This window comes from Mus caroli, unplaced genomic scaffold, assembly GCF_978045245.1.
Source record: "Mus caroli unplaced genomic scaffold, Mus_caroli_1 scaffold_6, whole genome shotgun sequence".
NCBI lineage: Eukaryota > Metazoa > Chordata > Mammalia > Rodentia > Muridae > Mus > Mus caroli.
Window position 1 is genome coordinate 54,396,103 of NW_028227261.1, and position 19,605 is coordinate 54,415,707.

Genomic DNA, 19,605 nt, shown 5'->3' on the forward strand with positions numbered 1-19,605 from the left:
GGCACGGAGAGACGGGCGCGCACGCGCGCACACGCACCACGTCCTTCGCCTGGAGTTGTGTCTCGTCTCCCTTTTGTTTTTCTCCCTTCCCGGTCATGAGACCCGGAAGTTTTTTTTTTTTTTCTTCAATCCTGTCTCTCTCCCTTTTCCACCCCCCCTCCCCAATCTATCACATGGCAAAGCTAGAATAAAAACAGAAAAATGGCGACGGTCACGTTGTGGCGAGCCTTGCTGCGTCATTAGATAATCCTCATGCAAATAGCGGGATGAACAAAGAAAGGGGGGCTCGGGACCCCCGAGGGCGCAGGTGGGTGCGGGGTGCGCGCGGCCGCGGGGGCGGCGTCCGTGTGCGCGCTCCGGGTGCTGCGCTCTCGGCCCCGGGCTGGCGGCGCGCCCTGGCCGGCCCGCGGGGCGCAGAGAGCGGCTGTGCGGCGCGCGCACGGCGCTCGCACTCGGGCCGGCCCGGTACCCCGGAGCCCGGAGGCGGGGGCGGGGGCGGAGGCTGCTGCTGGACGCCTTTGGGCGCTCGGCGCCAGCTCCGGTAGGCGGCGGACCGCGCGGGGCCGGGCCCGGAGCTGTGGCGCACTCGCTTTTCCCCCCCACCCCCGCCCGGTGGCTGGGCGCTGGCGCGGTTCCCTCGCCGTCCCGCGGCCGCTGGAAATAGAGCCGGGATGTTGTTTACATGACGGATCCGGCGGGAGGAGTCTGCGAGGAGGAGGCGGAGAGAGGAAGAGCGGAGTCCCCGCGGCGGCGGCGGTGGCGGGCCGGGGTGCGGGCGAGCGCCGCGCGGTCCCCGAAGCCTGGACACGGGAGCCTAGGGTAGGCAGGCGGGGGCGCGGGCTGCGGGAAGGCTGTCAGAGTGGGCTTTGCGGTTCCTAGCCTGTCACGCAGACTCTTGGGGGGCAGGGGGATGGAGAATGGAGAGAGGTTGGGAGAACCTCTGTTTCCCCTCACGTTTGGGAACGCCCCCCCTCTCATCCCCACTCTTTCCCGCTTCTCCCTGGACTCACCTGTTTATTTCCACCGCTCAGGGCTCTGGGTTTTTGTTTGTTTGCTTGTTTGTTTTAAACGTGCGCCAGAGGGGCTGGGCTTATTATTATTATTATTATTAGCGAGATTATTGGGAAGGCGAGAGGGTGTTGCTGTAATCGATCCTAGTCCAGGTCGGTTTTCAGGAGGGGGAGGGGACTTGGCGAAGACCCGGGCTCCTGGCCGCAGCTGACCCCGGGGCTCCTCCCCGCCTTCCCGGTGAGGAATCCTTTCCCTTGCCCCGCGAAGCCAGCTGCCACCTTCCCGGAGAAAGACCACACCTATGCTTCTTCCCGCTTTGGAGGCGAGGTGAGCTAAGAAACCAGACAGTGCCCTGCCCACCAGAGCTTGGCCAGACCTCGACACCCCAGAATTGGTCAAAGGCTCTTCTTTTCACCTGCTGATAGCGTTGGCACGTCAGCCCTCTCTCTCTAGTCCCCAGAAGTTGCAATTCACACTTTACGTTAGAATTTGTCTCTTTCTTCACCCTTCTTCCCACCGGCAATGAACTGTTGAGTTTAAGTTGAGAAAGAGAGGTGTCTCCCGCCCTGCCCCTAGTGAGGGTTTTTTTTTTTTTTTTTAAATTCCACAGTAGGTCTTCCACTCAGACCTGCACTTCTCTAGTCTCCTCTATCTCCCACTAAACTTAGCCCAGAGCCAGGCCTAAGCTTTTATTCCCTGTGGGCCGCACCCTGGCCCCTTGCCTTTCTACCGAGCCAAATGCCTCTCAAAGCACAAGGCACACCCAGCCCCAAGTCTCTTCCAGGAGGGAGGGAAGAAGAAGGGATTGGGGGGGGGGGTGTCCTCAAGTTCCGGTTTCCAAAACCCCCGTAGCATTCCCCTCTCGGAGCCTCCTGAATTCTTCCTAACAGCTGTTTTCTGCAGTGCCTTTTGCTCCTCTGGCCTTATAGATGTTTGGAGGGAGTGGATGGGGATAGCCACCCCCACCCCTTTCCTAGAACTAGGCAATTTTTTTCTCCTCTGTCTTTTCATTTATTATATTTCGAATATAAAATATGCAAGTGTGATTGCCTGTTATTAGAGTTGATTTTCTTCCTGGCTGGTGACTAACTGGGACTCCAGAGGGAAGGAGAGGTGAGGGATGGTGAGAGGGGAATCGTTCACCACCTATGTGTCCTGGGAATTGCCAGAAGAGACCCTTCTGAAAAAAGGCACTTCTCCCTTCCATGACATCACCACTAAGCCCTTCCAACTTTAGCTTCAGAACAGGAAGAAGGCTCAAAATAGAACTAACTACCTTAGGAATCCAGTTCCTTCACGAGATCAACTTTGAAATCAGCGGCTGGGGGAACAAAGTGAGCTGTGACCTGGCGTGAAAGGGAAGAGAAAGCTGTAGTGTTAGTAAATGCTTTTCTCGAGGTAGTCTGGAATACTGAGGCTCATGAATGATACTGAGGTGTGGTGTTTGTTTATTATTCATATATGTTGGCATGTAAACAGTAGCAGGTCTTTGTATGTATAAAGTGGGACTCGTGGGTTATGATCTGCAATCCTGGTAGATCAGCCTGGTAGACAGAAGCTAGGAAGGGGTACTTGAGGAAGAGAGAGTCTTAGGATGCAGTGGCAGCTGCTCTCTGTAAGTTGAGAGGCTTAGTGTAAACAATAATTGTAACTTTCACAGGGTGACTAATGTCCTAGACAAAGAAGCCCCAGTGTCAAGGTTTCTCCCCTTTTCCTTGGAAATTAACCCTGGTTGTTCTCTGTGTGGCTCTCTCTGGATCGATTGCTCTCTCTCTCTCTCTCTCTCTCTCTCTCTCTCTCTCTCTCTCTCTCTCTCTCTCCATAGACCAGGCTAGCCTGGAATTCAGAGATCACCTGTCTCTAGGATTAAAGGTGTGTGCCACTACGCTTGGCTGGCTATGCCCCTGATTTGAGATAACACCTTTCTCCTTACCGAGCCGACTTTCCAGAAACAGCTGCTTTGCAATGTATTGTAGAAAAAGAACATACTGGAACAGTTGGTGTATACAGCAGCAAAACTTGCTGCTCAGTGGGTTAAGGGCTTGTATCCCGATTCAGGTTTAAAAGAATCCAAGTGACTGACAGAATAGTCTGTACCAGCTACTACTGTAGCCCCCAGCAACCCTAGGCTCCAGCCATCTAAACTAGAGAGGCTGATGAGATTAAGTTTGAAACTTATTTAACTTTTAGAATCCATAAATGACTCAGGTATTGTAAACTTAACTGTTTGGGAAACAAACATTAGCGTATATATCTATCTATATCTATATCTATCTATCTATATATAGTGGAATCTAAATACAGATTAAATATCTCTTGAAAATTCAGAACTGGAATCAAGGTATGTTTTAAGTATAAATACAGTGGATTTTTGAAGGCAGTATAGAAAAGAAATACAGGTTTATAATATGTCCCTTACTAATTTTAGTTTAGTGGGGTAAAGGTTTTGTTTTCCTTTTGGATTTTCAAGACAGGGTTTCTCTGTGTTGCCCTAGCTGTCCTGGAACTCACTTTTTAGATCAGTTTGGCCTTGAATCCTATAGATCTTCTTCCCTCAGCTTTCTGAGTGCTGGGACTAAAGGTGCGCACCACTAAGCCCAGCTAATTTCAGTTTTTAAAAATGTGTCTACAGCCAGGCAGTGGTGGTGCACACCTTTGATCCCAGCACTTGGGAGGCAGAGGCAGGTGGATTTCTGAGTTCGAGGCCAGCCTGGTCTAAAGACTGAGGGACCCAAGCACATGGAACTATTCCTCTGTCCTAGCACTCCTAATGTCTGCTTTTCAGAAGGTTAAAACCAAACTAACAAAATGTAAAAAATTTTAAGGGGGTAGCAGTGGCTTGTGGGAAATTTGGGAAAACTAAGGTACCTCCCAACAGCTGCTTGTTTAAAAGTCTCCTGGCAGTAACAATGTATCTGAAAACACTAGGTGACGTGGCAGCAGTTGTGACACATGGTGACAATGTTGCCAGTCTTCTATTACCTTCATTTACTTTGTATTTTCTTTTAATTTCATCTCCTTTAGAGCTCAGGATTGCCAACTCCTGACCCTCCCAAAACTATAACACAGCAGCAATAAGGAATGCTGCTTTAGAGAGGGGGGGTTGTTTTGTCTAAAGAAATTCAGTAATGGCACTAGGAAGGCATTTGTTTGTTTCTTGAGACAGGGTCTCATTATGTAACCCTGCCTGGCCTGAAATTCACTACATAAACCAGGCTGGCATCAAACTCAGAAATCAACCTGCCTCTGCCTCCTGTGTGTACTACTATCCTTATTTTATAAATGACAAACTGTCCAATATACTGCAAAGAAAGAAATCAAATAGACAATCTTACTGATAACCAGAGAAATGAAGAGCCAGTGTTTGCTGAACTTTTGGGCATGGCTGAGACGTGCTGAGAAGGGACATGAAAAGAACATTGTGTGACTTTAGAGAGAGTTGACTGGTTATTACCTCCACACAGTGCCAGGCTGTGCAGTTGTCCCCACTCAGTGAGTGACATGTCACTGTGGCATGCCTTGCCAGTAGAAACATGTTCATTTCACATGGATAAGGCTAGGAACGAGAATGGGGGACCCTGCAGAGAAGTGGTGTGTGATTATATTTATGGCCTAGCCAAAGGGTGTAAATTGGAGATCAGCATTAAATCTTTGGTATTATCCCCTTTAACTGTGCATTAGGGATTTTCAAAACCTAAGACTCAATATTTAAATGGCAGTGCGGCAGTAAATAGGACACTGTAGCCTAACAGAAAAACCATCAGAAGTTTTAGGGATGGCTAGTGGTGGTGATCAGTCTGAAGTTAACTTTTTGTTATGTAGCCCAGGCCACCCTTAAACACCAGATCTTCCCGCAGTAACCTCCTAGTGCTGGGATCATGGCCAGCTACAATTAATATTTTTTTCCTGTTTGTAATGAGTAACTTTGTAAGAAGTTGTTTTTATTGTTATTTTGGGTAAGTCTTCCAAAGATTCTTTTTAAGCTTTATTTTTATTTTGATGTGAATAGGGTGTTGTGCCTGCATGCTTATCAGTGTACCATGCTAGAAAAGGGCATCAGATCCCCTGGAACTACAGACCATTGTGAGCTGCCTGGTGGGTGCTGGGAATTGAACCCAGGTCCTCTGGAGCAGCAAGTGCCTCCTAACTACTTAGCCATCTTTCCAAATCCCTGACTATATATATATATATATATATATATATATATAGTTATAACTATATATATATTTTTTAAGATGGGCTCTTGCTCTGTAGCATAGGCTGGCCTCAAACTTAATGCGTAGCCCAAACAGGCTTCAAACAAAGCAGTTCTTTTTCTTATCCTCCCAAGGGCAGGGATTACCAGTGTGTGCCAGTGCACACGGCCTCAACTGGGGTGGTTTTGATTACTGTAAAAGCATATTCTATAGAGGTAAGCATGGAGTGGAAATTACTTGTGAGTAAACTATAAAGTCAAAATTCTGGGTATAAAATGCAATCCAGAGCAGAGTTAGAAAGTAAAGTAACTTGAGTAGCCAGGCTAACTACATTTACACCGAGCTACATGGATTAAAAGGGAAGGCTTTTAAAAGAGAGCATATGGAACAATCTGATTTCTGTCTCTTGGACATTTTTGGATGAAAATCATGAGCTTGAGGAACAAAGCCTGTTTTTCATTGTTTTTACTCAATTAAATTTGTGTGTGTGTGTATGTGTGTGTGTGTGTGTGTGTGAGCCATGGCACTTGTGTAGAAGTTGTGGAAGTCTGTCCTCTCTTTCATCATGTAGGTCTCCAGGGATGGAACTCGGGGCATCAGCCTTTGGAAGAAGCAGTTTTTACCCACGGAGCCATCTCTCCAGCCCTCTGCCTGTGGGACTTTGTACATGTCTTCTCTGGAAGGATGTTGGTTTGATCTCATCCACATGGGCCTGCTCCTATACAGCCTGAGCATTTTTGAGGCCAGTGCCCGAAGTGGATGGAACAGTGATGTGCGTCTTGGTGCTGGCTGTGTTTGAATGTCAGGGCTGGCTTTGAACAGAACTTGTTGCCTTGACTTTTAACCGGTCTTTCTCCTCAAGGAAGAGGAAGAACAAAAACAAAAACAAAAAAAACCAATCTGTAACCTTTTCCAAGGTTTTCCACAAGTCTTTGGCACATTTAGTTTCTTAAAGTGTAATATAGCCGAGTTTGCAGCAAGGTGCGCACTGCATGCACTACTGAAGCTCCTGGCCAGGCAAGTGCAGATGTGGAGACCCCTGCTGCCAGGACACTGCCATACTATTTAATATTGTCAGTCAGCTGGATTATGGTTTTCAAGTTAAAGGAGTTGGGGATTTGAATTAGCCAGCAACAGTCTTCAAACAGTTCTGACTTATGGGCAACTTCCCATGCCTCCAGTTATGTAACACATAGGCAGTTTAATGGCTTCAGGTCATATGTTAATTTTTTTAGCTTGCAGTTGGCAGGAGCACAGTGTACCTTCAGTCAGATCATTTGTATTCTGTGTCACTCAGGAGCAAGGTATATGGCACAGCACTGTCTCTGAAGGACTTGGATTTTAAGAAATTTTTCGGAGAAGTAATTATGAAGAAATTGGTTCTTTTTTGTTGTTTTGTTTTTAAACTTTGGGGTTTTTTGTTTTGTTTTGTTTTGTCTTGTTTTTTGTTTGTCTGTTTGCTTGTTTTTAAGACAGGATCTCCCTATATTTAAGGTTGACCTAGAATTCACCCTCTAGCCCAGGCTGACTTGGAACTCAAAGCAGCCATAATGCTTCCCCAGTGCTGGGATTGAATAGGCACGACCCACTATGTCTGGCTGTTTTGCCTTTTGTTGGTGTTGGTGTTCGTTTGGTTTGGTTTTTCAAGACAGGGTTTCTCTGTAGCCGTGGCTGTCCTGGAACTCACTCTGTAGGCCAGGCTGGCCTCAAACTCAGAAATCTGCCTGCTTCTGCCTCTGGAACGCTGGAATTCAAGTGTTTTTCCATAGATGGAGAAGATTCTGTGGTCAGGAGAAATTAAGAATTAGTATTTTTATACTTTTTGGTTGCTCAGATCTCCAAACTTTTTTCTTTGGTAACAATCAAAATAGCTTTGTTTACATAACCTGTGTATGATTTGGGTGAAAACGTGCAACCATTTCCAGGAATCAAGAGTTGTGGGCACCAGCTTGTTCCTTCTTTTAATCTTCACTGCCACCTTGTGTCTCAACTCTGTATTACATCAGTTTGCTAAGCCCTACTTGCCGACGACGCCTTCCTTAACTTTTAGCTATCTTTGCACTTTGGAGAGGTTGTTTTTCATTTCTGCGGAGGTGGATTTTTCATTTGGTTATCGCTTTTCTAAAGATGAAGGTCAGTTCTGTAGTACATAAGAGTTTCCTGCTGAGCTGCATTCATTGTGCTATTCTGGCTTTTGGCTCCTGATCTAAAGAATTGATTCCCCTGTCTGACTTATTTGAGGCAGAGCTGATGTCTGATCTGCATATAGTGAGTCTTGGAAATTGAGCGAATGACTAATTGAAAACACCATTATTTTTCAAATACCTGTCAAGCTCTGCTCATGCTGAAATTGTTCGAGACGTAACTGACATGAGAAAATGGAATGAATCATGGTTTTAATACGTTGGTATGCTTATGTTGACATTCTGATCTTACAGACCTTTTGTAAACACCTCCCAGGGTAGCCTAGAAGGCACAGAGATCCACCTGCCTCAGCCTCCCTAGTGGGAATAAAGGCATGCACCACCATGCCCAGCCCTTTTTGTACCTTTTATTAAAAGCAGGCCTCCTCTCTGAAGTAACTTTAGGGTATGTCTCAAAGGTACAGCTACTAATAATGAAAGTGATATTGTGTTGCCTTTTTTAAAAGAGACATTCCAGCACTGCAGTGGTGGTGCATGCCTTTAGTCCTAGCATTTAGAAGGCAGGGGCAGATAGATCTGTGAGTTTGAGGCCAGCCTGATCTATAGCAAGGTCCAGGACAGCCAGGCCACAGAGAGAAACCCTGTATCCATTATTATTTTAATTATTGCATTAATAATTTATTTTCTATTATACCTAGTATAATAGATAATGTATGGTAATGGTTATGTTGTATATTAATAACTATACACCATATGTTAGTGATTTTATTAATAAATATGTTAGTAATATATTTATTATTATTATTTAAAAGTCATCCCAAAGATTTCTAGCCTCACATGATTTTACCTGTAGAACTGGCATAAACCACAGTGAGAGCATGGCGTGGGTGAGCACCGCCCAGCGGGTCAATAACATGATTTTTCAGAGTCCAGAGCAGCAAGACTGATTTGGGAGGAATTGCTTCTGAAAGTACAAACCACTAGTTTCTGTTTCATGGTCTGGGTTACTAGGAAACCAGATCTCCATACAAAACATTCAGTAATGTTTGTGAGTGTTATCAACTGGATATCCTGGACAGTGATGAGATGAGCAGGGGAGAGAAGGAAGATCCAGTGTCTACAGAAACTAATTTGGACCTGAGTTGCTTAGTTATAAGATCTTGGGCAAATCACAGAATGTCCCAGGGTTACTGCGTTTTTTTTACACTTTTTTTAAAAAGATTTTTGTTTTTTAGTTTTTTGAGACAGGATGTTTATGTATTCCTGGCTGTCCTGTAGCTTGCTATGTAGACTAGGCTGGACCCAAGCTCACAGACTTCTTCCTGCCTCTGCCTCTGGAGTGCTGGAATTAAAGGTGTGCACCACCTCACTGGCTTTATTTTTATTTTATGGATTTGAGTGTTTTTTCTGCGTGTATGTCTGTGTGCTGTGCGTGCGTGCATGTGTGTGTGTGTGTGTGTGTGTGTGTGTGTGTGTGTGTGTATGTATGCAGTGCCCCCAGGGTGCAGAAAGACAGCATCAGATCTTGTGGATCTGGAATTAGAGATGGTTGTAAGCCACCATATGGGTTCTGGAAATGGGACCCAGGTACTCTATAAGAGCAGTCTACACTCTTAACTGCTAAGTGACCTCACTAGCTGTGTGTGTACATGTGTGTGTGCACATGCACATGTACTTTTGAAGTTAATCTTTCATGCACGCATTTGGTTCTTAATCAGATCCCTCTCTGACTTCCTGCCCCGAGTTTCATTTTGTTTCTTCGATCTGTAAAGCGGTATCACGTTGCTGAACCTAGTTCCCTAATTCCTTTTTGGATGGGTTTGAGAACAATTCATTGTTAACTCCGTAGGATTTTATAAAAATTAAATGAAGAAACAAACAGAAAAGTATTGACTCTTAGGCAGCTGTGAAGCACCCTCTGATGTTTGGTTATGGAACCGTGCGTGTCTCACAGACCTCACAGAGATCAGCCTGCCTTTGCCTTCTGAGTGCTGGGATAAAGGCTGGTGCCAACAAGCCTGGCTCTAAGAAAGGGCGTGAAACTTAACCTTCCTGGAATAAACACTTGGTGCATAGGTATGAGATTGGGGTCTGTGAACATAGAGACATACTGGGGAGTGTAAGATGTGCATATAACCAGAAAGTTCACTTGTGCTTATTCCATTTGTGTGTGTGTGTGTGTGTGTGTGTGAGAGAGAGAGAGAGAGAGAGAGAGAGAGAGAGAGAGAGAGATGCGTTCACCTTTCCTTCTAGTGTAGTTCAATTGGTCTTTACTGTTTCACCCTCATCAAATGACCCCTTTTCTTCTGTCTGCTTTTTGCCTCCATCCAGAAGTGCATCTTTCAGTCCTTCACTCCGAGGGGCACCTTCGAAGGGGGGTGACGTCACTGACGGACACGGTGACTGACAGGCTGCCCTGGCTCAGTTATCACAGTGCTGATGCTGTCCATTCTAAAGGTACAGTACTGTGATAACTGAAGGATGGCAGCCATCTTGCCTTCCTCCCGAGAAGTCTCATCACAGCAGGCGAAAGAGGAATGGGAAGCAGGACACCGGGACAGGACCAGACACACTTCACACCGCTCCTGTGTTCACCACTCTTCCAGGCTCCATTTGGTAACAAGGAGCAAAGCAATGTAGCAGCCTGCACAGGGTATGAAGCCGGTTATGCTGAGGACAAACAGGGTCTGTGGAACCTTTCATGTCTGGGAAGATTGACACTAAGAAAGTCCTAAGGACAAATCAATATATCTCAAACGGAGAGAAACGATCCATTTTATAAACAAAAAAAGTAACTTAATTGACAGCTTTGCATTTGGTCCTTCACTGTTGGGTGGTCAGAGTTAAACAGGGAATGGCATTATGTGTCAAACAGTTTCAATGTCATATGAATAAAATTATATCTGATTAAGGAATGGATAGTGACATGACTTTTTCAAAAAAAAATTTGTTATGGACTGTCACCTCTACATGGAAATATTATTTTATTCTATTAAGTAAATAAGACCACTCTACGTGACAGCACAGATCAGCTTCAGAGATCTGAAGTTAGAGATACCAGCCAGTATCTTGGTTGCATGAAAATCTAGAACCTTAATAGAGGATGTGTCTTCAGCCCACATCACCTTAAAAAGTACCATGAGTGGGATCTGTGAAGACAGCTCTGTCATGCGGTGTGTGCTTGTGTAAGTACAAGGACCTGAGTTCGGGCCCAGCCTCAGTATGAAAATCTGGTCGTGGCAATGTGTGAGGGTAATCCTTCAGTGCTGAGTGCTGAAACTCAGAGAGAGGTAGATCCCCGGCGCTTCCTCGCCAGCCAGCCTCACCGGATCTCCAAGCAGAGTGAGAAAACAAGGTGGACGGCTCCTGAGGAGTAACACTTGAGGTTAACCTCTGGCTCCTCCATGCATGCACACAATGGCATGTGCACAACATATAATTGGAGTAGAGAGTGAGGCTCTTAGAGAACCCGGGATTTATCACATTTCTCTCTGTCACTCATCCCTCCTAAGGACTTTGAATACACAAGCCAGTGAGTACCACAGTTGGTGACACTTTTGGGTCACAGTCTAGTGTGGGGCCCAGGCAATTGCTTGGACTATGTGTTTTAGGCTCCAACTTAAACAGGGTCCTATCACCTCTTCCTAGACTAACATGTATGTCTGGGATCCTTTCTACATGGTAAAGGAACTGAAGCCATGACTTACATGTAGAAAGTCATGCCCATTTGAACTTAACCAATAGCAAGGACCCGGATGGGCCAGGAGAGCAAAGCCATACATGACTTTTAGCATATGTTGACACGTCCACTTAGTGTCTTAGTTTTTAGTACTCACTTCTCTACCAGGACAGAGGAGGAAAACCAGGCGCTGGGAGCCACCCCGTCTCTTTACCAGTTACTCTCTCTCTTTACTTCTTTCCTTTCTCCACCCAAAAAGGAGCCAAGCTGGTAGGCCACACCTGCTTGGCCACACTGACCATGTTTACAGCATGGTACTTAAAGTGTCTTCACACAGTTTCTCATAAACCATGAGCCAGGCTCCCCTTTATGGGTTATAGGGAGGGAGGGCCCCTCTTAAAATGCCTTGGAAAGGAACTTTTGACAGAAACCCTGAAAGGACTCAAGAGAAAGTTCTGGGATTGGTGAGTCTTCAAGTAATTGGAAACACTCCTAAATTTTAGTGTTTTAGCAGGTGGAAAAAAAGTGCTTGAAGAAGGAACAAGTTTGTAGTCCTTGGCTTTCGGGTGGATTTCACCACCTTCCTGACCTTCCTGTTTTCCTTCATACTGGTTTTACAAAAATTCATCAGGTTTGTTACTTGCCTAAGCTTGACCTTACAAGCCACGTTCATGCACGTGGCATGTCGCAGTTGTCTTATTCCTTTTGTTGTTGTGGTGATAAGATGCCCTGACAAAAGCAAATTCAGGGAGAGAGGATTTCTCAAGGCATCAGGAGCTTGAAGCAGCTGGCCATGGTCTGTTCATAGTAGGAAGGAGAGGGTAATGAGTTTATGCTCACTGTTGTTTAGCCTGCTTCCTCCCTGTTACACTGTCATGGCTTCCTGCCTAGGGAATGGTGCCTACCATGGTGGGCAGCTCTTCAACCTTAGTTAATGTAATGAAAACAATCCCCCGACACTCACAAAGGATAATACTCCACAAGCATGCCCAGAAGCCATCTCCTAGGTGATTCTAGATTGTGTCGAGTTTACAAAAACTATCACAACTATATTGGGTGTAGTTTGGACTCAACATTCGGTTTCTATAGACAAGACTCAGGCTGAGTCAGGAGAACAGAGGTAGTGGCTCCAGAAGCTTACCAAGGCCTAGGGCCTTTGAAATTTGGGGTGGATGGGTGTGGTGCACCCCTGTGATCTCAGGTTTCTGGAGGCAGATGCAGGATTACCCATGAGTTCAAAGCCAGATTGGTCTATGTGAGCCTAGTCTACATAGTGGCAGACTAGCTAGGGCTACATAGTAAAACCCTATTAACAACAAAAGAGACACTTCTGAGTAGCTGTTAGATATAAGGCAGATGAATTGGGGGGGGGGGTTGTTTTTTGGTTTGTTTGTTTGTTTTTTTGTTTTTCAAGACAGGGTTTCTCTGTGTAGCCCTGGCTGTCCTGGAACTCACTCTGTAGACCAGGCTGGCCTCGAACTCAGAAATCCGCCTGCCTCTGCCTCCCAAGTGCTGGGATTAAAGGCGTGTGCCACCACGCCCGGCTAAGGGAGATGAATTTAGTGCAAGTACATGAGAAGTGATGTAAGAATAAGCTGGTGGGACCCAAGGTATTTTGGTTAGTTTTGGTTGATGTAGTCATTATATATCTGTATATATCCAAAGGAAGCAAAAAGAAGGGGCTGGGAGAGATAACTTGCATAACTATTTTCGTAGGATTATTAGAAGTAGCAGAAAGCTAAAAGCCACCCATGTGTCCATGGATGGATGAGAGGTGTGTACATACAGTAAAGCATTAGGCATTTAAAGGGAAGAAAATGGTGACACCCTCCACCATGGGTGAACCTTAAAGGTACTGTGCTAAGGAGGGCAGACACAACTGAACAGATGCTGTGTGACTCACTCACTCGAGGATCTTAGAACTAAGTTAACTGTTGCCAGAGTCTAGAGCAGGGAGGAAGAAGGGAAATTGCCCTTGAGGGATACAAAGTTTCATTTGGGGAGGCTGAAGCAATTCCAGCCCTGGATGGTGATGGTCTTCGAACATGAGTGTACTTAATGCCCAGAGGACTGGCTACATAAAATGGTCAATTTTGTGTATCTCAACAATAAAACATTTACAGTGATGCTGCTGTTGACTCTTCAGCAATAAGATTGTGTTACACGCTGCCTCAGTTTTCACTGGGAAGATATGGATAGTACTGTTCCAAGTTAGCAGTTAAAATGTAACTGCCCTGTCCTTTTGACTTTAATGTTCTCAGCTCTGTAGCCCCGTGAGTATGTGAGTATATTTCCAAACATAAGGTGGCTTTAGTTGGTAGAACAGAAAAACGAGAACTGAAAACAGTAAAAGTCTACTTAGGGCCTGTTCTGGGCAAAATGGGCAGTAATGGTGTTCATGCGGTCTCCCGGGCTTGGACTTCCGTGGTATGGTAGTAAAGAGACAACCACCTTCATCTCCTGGACCATGGAGATAGACGGCTCAGGGGGTGAAGGTGCCTGCTGGACATGCCTGGCAAACCAAGTTCAATCTTCAGAACCCATGGAAAGAAAAAAAAAAAAACTGACACCACAGAGTTAACCTCTGACCTTTGCGTGTTTTCCCTAGCTTCACGCATGTGAATCCTGGTCTTTTGCCTGGAAGCTTCCTAAAGGCACGCCACATACTTGTCTACACGATTAAGTAATGAAAAACTTAAAAATATATTCATCTCCAAAGTAGTGAAGTATATATATATAGCATGTTATTTCTGAGGAGATAGATAGACATGCAGCATACATATTTGAGGTAATATATTGTTTTATTTGAATATTTTGGTAATTCGGGTTTTTTGGGTTTCTTTGTTTTGTTTTGTCTTGTTTTGGGTTTTGGTTTTGGCTTTGGTTTTTTGAGATGCTGAGATTTCCTGGCTGTCCTAGAACTCAGAGATCCACCTGCCTCTGCTACCCAAGTGCTGAGATTTAGAGGCGTCCGCCACCACTGCCTGGTTTTAACAAGCCTCAGCTATGACCAGTTCACTGAAGAGACGTCCTGTTTATGCTCTCTATCGCGCATGAATGATTTTCCTAATTTAGAAAATTTTAATTTTAAAAAGGAGAATAAAACCCAGGACTGGAAAGAACACAAAAGCTAAAATGTCTTTTTTTTTTTTTTTAAGACTAAATGTGAGATGTTAGTGACTGTGTTCAGTGGGGTGTGTGGCTCAGGACAGGTGAAGCTCCTAGGAATGTAGGACCCACTACTTGTCCAGGAGACCCCAGATAAGGATGTGTTTGACTCCACTGCCATAGAGGATGGGTGACTTCTCAGTTACTGTGTCTTCAAATGCATCTGCATTAAACTTGGTGATGTCGGAGTTCTTTGAGATAGGGATCTTCTGGTGTCCAGGGAACTTGAACTTGGCCCTGCCAGGCCATCCATTACCTGCTTCTTAATCCGCAGCTTCAAGCAGATGGACATGATGACCTGGCCATGCGACTCCTGGTCTTTGTGCCCTGAAGTTTCCTAAAGGCATTCCACCTACCTGCCTGGCATCTCGGTTAGGATATCAGAGATGTGAGTATCCACCAGAAAGCTGTCTCCAACATCCTATAGGGCAACACATAGAAGCACCAGGCTGCCCAGTGAGGAAGCTAGTGGACAAGAATTGGCTACAGAGAAATCACTTTTAAAAACAGGCTGGAGAGATGACTCAGCAATTAAAAGCACTGGCTGCTCCTCCAAAGGACCTAGGTTCAATTCCCAGCAACCACATGGTAGCTCACAATTGTCGGTAACTCCCATTCAGTGGGCCTGACTCCTGTACATAGACATACATATAGGCAAGAGACCAGAGTACATGAAATAAAAAAACAAACAAACAAAAGTAAGCATTCATTTGTAGATAGTACAGAGCCTTAGCTTGGAGTGAGCACTCAAAGGAGGTTGTAGTGGGCATACTGGTCGACCCCAGCCAGCACAGAGTTGGAGCCAAAGCTAACTCTTGCTCCTGCCACGCACAGACTTCAAATGCTTTGCTATTTCTAGGACATTGTAAGCCCTGTGAGTAGTAGCAAACTAATTGTATCATGAAAACCTGTCATTAGATTTTATTTCTTTCTGGTCAGTTCTCTGGGCCACGGAGCTCTTTAAGTGTCAAGGCTTCCTGTTGGTATCTTTGTTTTGATTTTTTGTTTGTTTGTTTTGCTTTTGAGACAGTCTCATGCAGGCTGGGTGAGGATGGCTTTGAACTGACGATCCTCTTCCTATGCCTTCCAAGTCCTGAGAGTACAGGCCTGCAACACCCTATGCCATTTTATATGGGGCTGGGAATAAAACCCAGAGATTTCTGTGTGCCAGGCAAGCACTACCAGCCAAGCCACATGCCCAGCCCTTGGTTTCTCTCAATAAACAGCCCTGTAGCCAGGGTTGGCTTGGAATTCAAGGCAGTCCTGCTTTAATGCTGGGTTACTGGTGTGAGCCAGTACACATGGCTGATTTTTTAAAAAGCTGTTTTCTTCCAGAGAAATTATGAATTATTTATGTAGATAGCCTGCCCTCAAGGAGGTGGACCTCCTTGTGGTCACCTGTAAGCTGGGGGTAGTGACTTCTTTCCTAGAGTGAAGAATAACTGATGGGACAGTGGATAAACCTAACATTCATGACCTTCTCCAGGTACTTGGACAACAATGAAAATGTGTCTTCATCTACTAGGATGTGAGGGGAAACAGAATTTCACTTCTATTCTAAGAGCTCAAAAAGTCATGGGAACAGCCCAACAAATACAGCATTTGTACCAAACATCTGACCAGTACTATCAAGAATTGCCATGGTTCTCAAAAAACAAGGAACTCCACCAGGCATGGCATCATATCTCTATTCTCAGCACCTGGGAGGCAGAGGCAGGAGGATATCTGAGTTCTAGGCATCCCAGGGCTACATAGTGACAACCTGTCTCTGAACACATCACAGAGAGAGAGAGAGAGGGAGGAGGGCAGGGAGAAACAACAACAGCAAAGGGAAATAAATTCAGTATATCTAGCAGAGCTCCTAGAAGAGGAAACAAACAAAAAACCAAAGTCATTAGGAAAAAATACACGAAATCTGAGCAAAGTCTGGACTGGTCCTTCAACTGTAACATGCACCTTGTCAGGTGTTCCTGACAGAAGCTTTGGGGATAATCTGTGAGACCTCTGTAGGACCTTTATGATGTTTCTACGGATCTTAAGTTGCTATAAAGCTCACTGGAAAACAAATAACAAATGGATGATAGAAGGGAAGTCTTTTAAGTTGTTTCCTTCCTCAGACATAGATGCGGCTCACTGGGCTGGAATCCCCTTGGGCTCTGCATTCCCTTGTCCATCCCATGATGACACTCTCTTGCCAGAAGAGACCCACCAATGAGAAGGCGTGCCTGGAACATTGTCCTTTTCATTTGGTTGTAATTCATGCCTACAATGTAAACTATGGTCATCAGAACTCACCTGACAGGGCGATGAGGGGATGATAACTCTGTGCATTCAAACCGTTCCTATACTTTTTTTATTTTTCATGAACTCGTGAGGTGAATAATCTTAATTTAAAAGTGGGAAAAAAACGAGTTCTATTTTAGTTAGAAAATCCATGTCTGTTTTCTGCTTCAGTCTTTGAAATGATGTAATAGAATCCCTGTGATTCCAGTTGATTGAGATGGTTTCCTGGTATCTTCTCTTTGAAAAGAGTACCTTGCTTGGGACTGAGACAATCTTGGGGTCAGTTAGTGGCAGCTGCCCTGAGTGTTGCTGAGAGGTCTGTGGAGCTGTACCTGAGCTGCTCAGGAGAGCTGTTGCCACACACTCACCTCTTCTGTGATCCCCTAGCAGTGCTGGGGGCATCAGACTGAGGAACAAGACTTTATGTCTAATGGTTTCAATGTATACAGCAGCCTCGATACAGTAGTCCTCTAGGAAGGTAGAAGTTCCTAGGATTAACTGTTAATAAGGTCTGACTTCTAGAAGGGATGCCTTTGAAAAGAGAGGAGTCACTTTTGTGGAGTACAACAATGGATATTTGTTTCTGTTTCTATTTTGTTTCTCAAGACAGGGTTTTACTATGTAGCCCTGGCTGTCCTGGAACTCACTCTGAACACCAGCTGGCCTTGACCTCACAGAGATTCTCCTGTCTCTGCCTCCCAAGTGCTGGGATTAAAAGCATTAGCCAACACTGGCCAGCTGCATCAATGGATCTTTAAGCAAAGTTTAACATTGTAATATATTTTGTTTAGACATGAGTCTTCCCATTTACCACCCTCTCGTTTTTGTAAAGAAGAGTCTAGAGCTAAGTGCTGTGGCTGAGGTAGAACCCCCAGCATGTCTGCAGCCCTGAACCTCACCCTCAGCACTGAGGGAAAAGCAGCCCGGTCAAGTATCAAACTTACTGGAATCTCATTGGTCCGATATAACATTTGTCAACTCAGTGTGTTTTCACCAGTTTCTTGTGTCATCTCTGTCTCTGTGCCACTGAGCCATGGTGCTGGCCCCCACAAGGCTTTTGAATGTCACAATAGGTAAGGTTTTGAAACTAGATCAGGCATGTGTAAAAAAATCACAGGAACTTCCCACCACACAGACTATCATCTTCCTTCTACTCCCAGGCTGGCTTTGAACTTGCTGTGTGACCAAGAATAATCCTCCTGCCTAAGGCCTTCTCTCTTGAGTTTAAGGCTTACAGTGATTTACTGTCCCCCTTCCGTCACCACCCAGCTTCTGCTGTGCTGGGGATCAAACTCAGAAGTATGCCCACTGAGTACATCCCCTGCCATAGTTACTTTAAAAGTGTTTCCATAGCCAGGGGATGGTGGCACACACCCTTAATCTCAGAACTCCAGGGGCAGAGGCAGGTAGATCTCTGAGAGAGTTCCAGGATAGCCAGAGCTACACAAAGAAACCCAATCTCTGAAACAAAAGGGAAAAGTTATTTCTTCTTCTTCTTCTTCTTCTTCTTCTTCTTCTTCTTCTTCTTCTTCTTCTTCTTCTTCTTCTTCTTCTTCTTCTTCTTCTTCTTCTTCTTCTTCTTCGTCTCCTTCTCCTTCTCCTTCTCCTTCTCCTTCTCCTTCTCCTTCTCCTTCTTCTTCCCCTCTCTCTCCTCTCTCTCTCTCTCTTTCTTTCTCTCTCTCTCTCTCTCTCTCTCTCTCTCTCTCTCTCTCTCTCTCTCTCTCTCTCTCTCTCTCTCTCTCTCTCTCTGACATTAGCTGCATTTGCCATGACACACATGAAGAACAACTTTGTGCCATTGCTTCTTTCCTTCCACATTTACATGCTTCCAGCTTGTCAGGGGTTCTGCAGCAAACCTTTACCAACTGGGCCATCTCAACTTATTTATTTATTCAGAGACAAGCTCTTACCATATAACTCTGGCTGCCCTGACACTTGATAGGTAGACCATGTTGGCCTTGAACTCGCTAAGATCTTAGCCTCTGCCTCTGCCTCTTTTTTTAAAAGTCTCTCTGTCTCTGTCTCTGTCTCTCTCTGTCTCTCTCTCTCTCTCTCTCTCTCTCTCTCTCTCTCTCTCTCTCTCTCCTTTTTATTTTGTCTTTGCCCACAACCCTTAACTCAAAACACCCCCCCCTCCAACGAACAAAACCAGAGGCAAACCTGAGTCTCCTCTCGGACCCCGAGCTTGCTGTTTCTACATTATCTCTCTAGAGTGAGTTCTGTGAGAACAGGAACCATGACCTCCACCTCAGAGTTCAAAGCAGCTGGCACAGAGCTCCATGCGGTTTATAGGAGCAATCTAAGCAGAGTGAGGCTCTGGTGGAATCTTTCTTGTTTTCTGAGAATGGGTGAAGAGAGATAACAAGGTTCTTTTCATCCCGGCTTCTCAGAGCCCAAGAGTGGCTCTGGCCCCAAGCCAGCATTTTCCTACAGATGTGTCAAAGGACTTGGGTCCCAGTAGAGGCAGTTCTCCAGTTGCTCCTGTCACCCCTGCCAAAGGCCAGGGTAATGTCACTGAGAGAACTGCTCTCAGAGAAAATTCAGTTTGGATATTGTTATCTGAAAATCGGGGAGCCACTGTCCTAAAAAGGAGTACTTCTTAGCCAAGGTCTGGGAAACAAGGAGGAGGAAGGCACTATTTATTTGGCAGAGTGAGGATGTCATGTTCTATGGACATGTGGCCTCTAGTGAGTTATGGAAGATGGCTTGGGATGGAGGCTTTCCTCCACTGTTCACAGAAGAGCAACCTGCAGCCTGGGTGTGGACTGTAGTCCTTCAACAGAGCTAACTCTGTGTATCCAGGACTGAGGCAGATATGGATGGCATCCCAAAGGAGAGTCCCTTGGCCAGTCAAAAGACTCGCTGTACACAAAGTGTGAGCTCCACAGAGGCTCTTGGCACTCTTGAACCTCAAGGTAAGCTGGCATTTTCATGCAGTTCTTTTGAAAGGTGAGGTTTCTGCAACAGCTCTGAATTCACTGTGGATGAGATGGCAAGAGTTGGAGCAGACGATCCCCTCTCTACCCCAAGCAACTCCAGCTTTGCCTCAGCTACAGAGAGGGAGCAAGCTCTGACCCAAATAAAGTCTTAAAGCAAAACAACTCAAATTGGGAAGGGGTTAATT

The 19,605-nt window shown here is 45.4% G+C and overlaps 2 long non-coding RNA genes across 2 annotated transcripts in view; one reads left to right on the forward strand and one right to left on the reverse strand.

The window, feature by feature from the left end:
- LOC147004244 (uncharacterized) overlaps window positions 1–1,145 on the reverse strand; it is a 45,689-nt gene extending 44,544 nt beyond the window's left edge. The window contains exon 1 of the long non-coding RNA XR_015047337.1: window positions 1,011–1,145. This is a non-coding gene — a long non-coding RNA (uncharacterized LOC147004244). The remainder of the gene's footprint in view (window positions 1–1,010) is intronic.
- On the forward strand, window positions 46–10,266 carry LOC110293487 (uncharacterized). The gene is made up of 2 exons (XR_002377801.3): window positions 46–819; window positions 9,683–10,266. It is a non-coding gene; the product is annotated as an uncharacterized LOC110293487 (long non-coding RNA).
- Window positions 10,267–19,605: the final 9,339 nt, after the last annotated feature.